General features: G+C 32.9%; 1 long non-coding RNA gene across 8 annotated transcripts; it reads left to right on the top strand.

The window, feature by feature from the left end:
* The first annotated feature begins 575 nt into the window (after positions 1 to 575).
* On the top strand, positions 576 to 4918 carry LOC145008541 (uncharacterized). 8 transcript variants are annotated; one of them, XR_013663527.1, is made up of 11 exons: positions 576 to 811; positions 873 to 1089; positions 1237 to 1358; positions 1429 to 1573; positions 1655 to 2328; positions 2431 to 2551; positions 2635 to 2987; positions 3578 to 3718; positions 3783 to 3829; positions 4116 to 4459; positions 4667 to 4918. It is a non-coding gene; the product is annotated as an uncharacterized LOC145008541 (long non-coding RNA). The 8 variants fall into 8 exon arrangements; XR_013663525.1 differs by having other exon boundaries at positions 863 to 1089; XR_013663529.1 differs by having other exon boundaries at positions 576 to 1089; positions 1655 to 2029; positions 2168 to 2328.
* The last annotated feature ends 1317 nt before the right edge of the window (positions 4919 to 6235 follow it).

Below are 6235 nucleotides of genomic sequence, written 5' to 3'. Positions count from 1 at the left end.
AGAAAATCAAAGATCACTTTAGTAAGTCACTTACGGTATATCCTTTCCAAATCATAATTTGATGCTTTAGTGTGTTTGGAACGAAGTGACCATAACGTTAACACCATTATCGTTTTCAATCGACAGATGATCATCTGCCTTGTGTTCTGTTGGAGAAGACGAAGATGAATGCGAAAGGGTAATGGGTAGCTGAGGAAGGAGGAAGATGATCTTTGTACTTAATTACAGAGTTCATGCGTATATGTGCATAATGATCGATTATTAGAGTGACTGCAAGATGAAAAGACAAATTTACCCCTTCACTAACGGCTCAAAAATGACGGGGTTAAAGTCAAGGACCAATCGCGCAATTAAATGAAACCTTAAGGACCATTCGCGTGACTTTTTGCTAGAAAGTCCTCAAAGTGCGATATTGTGTAAACCACAGGGACCAATCGTGAAATTTTGTCTAAAATGTATGTCCTCTGTGAGTGTCGCTTTATAATTTTCACTCAAAACGCGCGTTCAAGGGGGAAATCAAATCCTCTTAAAAATTCTAAATTTTTTAAATACCCCGCTTCAAGATCCCCCTTCATTCTCTTCTTCCCTTCTCTCTACAAACCCTAATCACAGACACCATATCTACTTTCTTCGACTGTTATAGTTTCACAGATGGTGGTTGTAGTGGTTGTCATGGTGCTCGTTTACCATCTTATGACAAACAATATTCTAGAATAGCAAGCTGTCGATCACGGTCAGCCCACATGGTCAGTAGGGCCATGGCTTAGGGCATCATTGATCTTGGGGGCATCAAGTTTCGAGAGCTTTTATGGTATGTATAGTTTAATTGGACAAAAATTAATCATATATTAAATGTTTTTAGCCCAGGGCAGTGGAGCTGAACACGAACACAGGGGAAATTACAACATCTCATGCCTAAATCGAAGCAATCGAACAGATTTCAGTCCTCTATCTTACATTGAAAATCGTTTCCCCTCCCATTGCCAACCCCTTTTCTAGGGCTTGAATCAACATTTACCCATGTCGACACTCCATCTAATGCCCTCATCGCCTTTTTTTTCTTTTCGCCGAGGGGGTGATTCTAATCAGGTATATGCTATTCCATGTTTAGATTTCTCTAATTGCAATCCTCTCCTCCCATCAATATGATAATAAATGAAGATGAATAAGTTAAAATTTAGTTTTCTTTTTTGGTCCCAATATCTTTTTCTCTTACCCCTTCCATTCCATGGGCAGAGTTCAGCGGGTCGTCTACCCTGGTTTTCAATCGCATGCCATAATTCATGAAGGTGTTGGAGTTCAAGCCCTGACAAAAGAACCCTCAGACTTTACTCCGATTTTCCAAACTTAGTTGTTATGTAAGTCAACGACTTCTTGACCATGATTTTTGACCAACTGTTCTGTAACATAGTTCTTTTGTGATACCAGATACCCTCAATTTATTGAGGTTATATCCTTCAGTAAGGACCGAAAGAAATTCAGCATTGCTTGTCATCATCCTAAGCTATTTGTTCAACAAAGAGATGATAGTATGAGTGTAATCATCACTTCCATCAATCTCGTGGCTAAACAAGTGACTTTCTTACACAAATTACATAATTACCCTTATTAAGATTTTCATGGAACAAAATTTTCTATTTTCTCTATGATGCAGTGGCTATGAGTGACAAATATTGGTTGGTGGCAAGATTACCCTCGTGGGAATGTGCCTAATTATAAGTCTCTCTTTTGTCAATCATCTCCTGAAGAAGTAAATCAAGATTCAAAATCAGATTTTTTCTGCTCAACTTGCTGGATTCATGGCAACTTTGTTAGTTGGTGCTCCTAATCAAGCCCATTGGATATTGAAATTAGCTAAGTTTGATTTCAGCAATGCTGCTGGACATTTGATTGCATTTGTACCTAGGATTAATTCCCTAAAGCATCCATACATATCAGAAAACAAATCAGATCCATCAAGAGCTGAAGAAAACATACTCATAACTTCAAGTGCTTCTTCCTCTGGTCTTCCAGCTACAAAATCAGATAGGTTGACTTCTTTTAACTGATCTTTGACCAAGGACAAAATGGGAACAGCAACACGGGGCTGCATCCACCCCAAATAGCCTGCAACCATTTAACTCATTTATATTTTGTTTCCTCTTTCATGAACAATAAAAAAGAATAGAAACAAGAAGCTACTCCTAATAGTAGCATCAACAAAATCCACATCATATAATGATATCTGCTTTCCCAAAATAACCTTTCCCTATGCTATTAAGAGGGAAAGGTCATCGAACGCTTTGTCTTGTGTTGGATCTTGATCACACTCTTCTCAGTTCAGCAAAGGTAGTTAGTTATTCTCATTTTATTTTTCTTTATTTTACAAAAACAAAAAACAATTGCATGTATCTGGAATTTAAATTTAAATTTTATTTCATTGCTTTGCAGTTTGTAGAGATTGAACCAATGCATGATGAGATGTTGAAAAAGAAAGATGAGCAGATTCAAATGGAAAATTGTTAAAAAAAGTTGGCTAGTGCCCTTCAAAAGCGCCATGTAAGCGCATATGGTATGGTGGAATTAATTTTAAGCAGATTCAAATGAAAATTTGCTTATATGATTCTATATTTTTAATAGTTTTATTTATTATAGAATCACCAGCTCTTGCTTCTACAATGTGCTCTCTTGTTGCATCACTTCAGAGGTGTACTGGTCTGTGGCGACTTCATGAGGTAAATGACCAAAATGCCCTTTAGAAAAGCAAATGATACGGACAAAAACGAACATAACTACTTATTATGTGTTATTGTAGATTTTGGGTCACTACATATGGCCTGAGCACTATGAGACTGATTTTGTCAAGTATTAATGCTATTTCAAACAGCTGACATGGAATTTTATTTTACATCAGAGTTGTTTTCATAATGTTTCAGTGGGGCTGTTGGAGTGCTTGCCAAAAGTTGAGAAATCCATCTATCATAATCATTTTTCTCATTGTTGAGAGGGTAAAAATGTCAAGTTGTGAACTTTTACATGAAATTTGTTTTAAGCTCAATTTTTTGCACGCAAATTGTTTGTTAAAATGCTCAACTTACTTATAATGTCTACTATATATTGTTTAGGGCACGTAAAACAGAAAGAATGCCTTATGTGTAAATCAGGAAAAAAAACGACATCAACTATGTTGCAAGAACCAGATGTATTACTGTAATTATTTTCATTCTATAGAAATTTTGTTTATAAATATTTATACCAAACTAAAAAAACATTAAATATATATTAAAAATGTATAAATATCTATGTTTTTTTTATACATTCTTGTGCTTTTCTATCATATTTAACCATTTGACTATTTTTAATAAAGACTAATTCATAAAAAAAACCTAAAAACTTTTTACTATTACTTTGGTTAACATAAAAGCAAATTATATAAAAAACATACAGGTCCACAATTTTGTTATATTTAACCATTTAATTAACTTTTAAATTTAGTTATTCTTATTATATTAAAATTAGTGTTATGATTTTCATTATTATCATGATTACTATGATATATTACTTATTATTATTGTTAATATCTTGTGCTCTGATCAAGATCTCTGCAAGAACCAGCGTCTCGACAACCGATGCCACCCTGATCAACATAAAGAATCCGACTGCGACTCCTCAAATATTTAGGGTTGTGCTCGGTGATTCTCAAATATGAAGTCGCTGACAATCTCAGTGAAATCAGAGGGTAATACTGTAATTATTGAATTATCTTTTTTTTTTTCATAATCAGTTGTTTTTTGTATGTGTAGCTGTTGTTCGAGGACTACCATCATATGCTTCATGGATGGATCTCACGGTAACAAGAATTAGTTAGTTTCTCTTGATATACATGAATTGTATAAACTTAGATGATCTTATACCAAAAACTAATTAAATTGATGCACAAACTAATGCCAATTTAACAAATATATTCATTTTGTCTAAGATTTAAGAATCTGGTAGACCAACAAAATTTCATGAGTACAAAAAAAGCATAAAACTCAACTATTTTGACAAATTACAAGAATAACCTTGAAACAGGTGTATGTGGATCTCAGTTATCTCACAAAGATTTGCAATAAGTTTATATACTAATGTTTCAGGAACTGCAGGGACAACTGCCCCTTCACTTGACTAAAAGCATCACCTGTTTCTAATGTGTGATGGATGCTTTCTTGAGGATAGTTATCAGTGCTTGATGCAACAATGGCTTCCAATATGCAATCTTTTCTCATAAAAGTGGTTAAATCCCTTGCTAAAAATGCATATACTATGTGTTCCCTTTCCAAGCATGACCATTCCATTGAAGTTCCATGCTTGATTTGTAGAGGTTTTATCTTATCATTCACTTCTATAACATGAGAAACACTTGATACTTCAGGAAACATTCTTATGCAAAGCTACTTAGCAACGCCATTCATGAAAACTGCATCCCAAAGATTAGCATGTAAGAATCTTTTCTATGTTTCAATCAGTTATAAAATGACAAATTCTTTGAGTTATATGCATCAACCTAAAGTGTATTCTGCATCATAAAGATTAGCATGTAAGAATCTTTTATTTGTCATTGTGATAATTTTGAGAAGTTGGATTTGTTGCTATCTAACTTCTTATAGTCACTGATTGGTTTCTTGTTATGCTTAAATCTTCACAGCTATCATTGCAACCTTCAACACTAGTTTTGGATCGACACCTTCTAGCAGAAGATATAGTGTATGTATTCTTGTGCCGCTATTGTGGATTCGGGAACATCCTTGCTTACTGGTCCAACTGTATGCATCTCACATGAAGCTACTGTTAGAACTATTAATCTCAAGGATTTCAAGTTTTTCATATTCTTGTATCTAATTAGTTTGAAAATTTATGTTACAACTTCTATTCATTTTCATATCTTTCCATGCAACAATTATTTGTATGACATTAAATTTTATGCAATGGATTGGATTTTTTGTATATGATATTTTATTTTCTATTATTAGATATTAAATGCAAATTTAATTTGAAAATTAGTAAATCTATAAATAATTTTTTTTTTTGACATTTAAAATTACGATACGCAAAAATGTGCGTCATCTTTATTTATTTCATGACCTTTCTTGACAGGGGATTTAATGATACTCAATGCGAATCGTTAATGCGCGTTGAAAGGTTACGACACGAAAATGTGTGTCATCTTCATTTATGACAGGGTATTCTTTGATACGCATTGCGTGTCGTAAATGAGCATCGTAAATGCGTGTCGTAACTGCGCGTCGTAAATGCACGTTGTCTATAAACGACACGCAAAAGCGTGTCGTATCTTGTTATGACAGGGTCTTCCTTGCCACGCATTTGCACGTCGTCTGAGCATTTTACGACACACATTGCGTGTCGTAAAAGACTGTTTTTCTGGTAGTGATTGTGCATATAAATGAATTGATCAAAATTAGAGTTTATGGAACTTAAACCCTAAAGCTTATAATTTTGATAATGACCAAGGTTCTTGAAACCCTAGCCTCTATCCTTATTTTCGAAAATTGGTAGGATCACTTAGGGTTTAATTCTAATTTTAAATGCCTTAAAATTGGATAATTAAAAACCTAGTAACCCTTATCCTTTGTTTTCATAAGTTTGAAGGCTTACTGGGATAATGATTAAATTTGAATTATTTATTAATTGTTAATTGAAGACAATTATTTAATCCATAATGATTTAAATTTGAATTATTTTATTAATTGTTTAATTGAAGATAATTATTTAAATCCCTAATGGTTTTATTAATTGTTAATTGGTAAATCATTAATAGATTAAAATAGATTAATTATTAAAAGTTTAATTTGAAAGTTAATTTTAAACCCTAGTATTTTGAAAAAGTTTAAAATACACCTTGTACTCTATATGATTAAATGTTTAATATATATATATATATATATATATATATATATATATATATATATATATATATATATATATATATATATATATATATATATATATATATATAATATAAGTGAGTCAAATCAGTAGTTGGTCTCATTCACGAAGCCATACTCTAAGAGGGTATAAGGAAACAACTTATAAAATGACCATTGAATGGGTGATCACTCTCACCCAACGCTCCCTTGTATGGTGGAGGGTCGTTAGCCGAACTGGTTTGATAGGATATAACCTCTAAAAGTATAATACTATAAAGTAACATAACCTTTTATGAATCCTAACTCTAGTTACTTTAGGTCAAAATGTG

This window comes from Lactuca saligna, chromosome 8, assembly GCF_052625555.1.
Source record: "Lactuca saligna cultivar CGN05327 chromosome 8, ASM5262555v1, whole genome shotgun sequence".
Taxonomy (NCBI): Eukaryota; Viridiplantae; Streptophyta; class Magnoliopsida; order Asterales; family Asteraceae; genus Lactuca; species Lactuca saligna.
The sequence above is the reverse complement of the archived record's forward strand: the minus strand, read 5'-3'. Positions and strand labels throughout refer to the sequence as shown.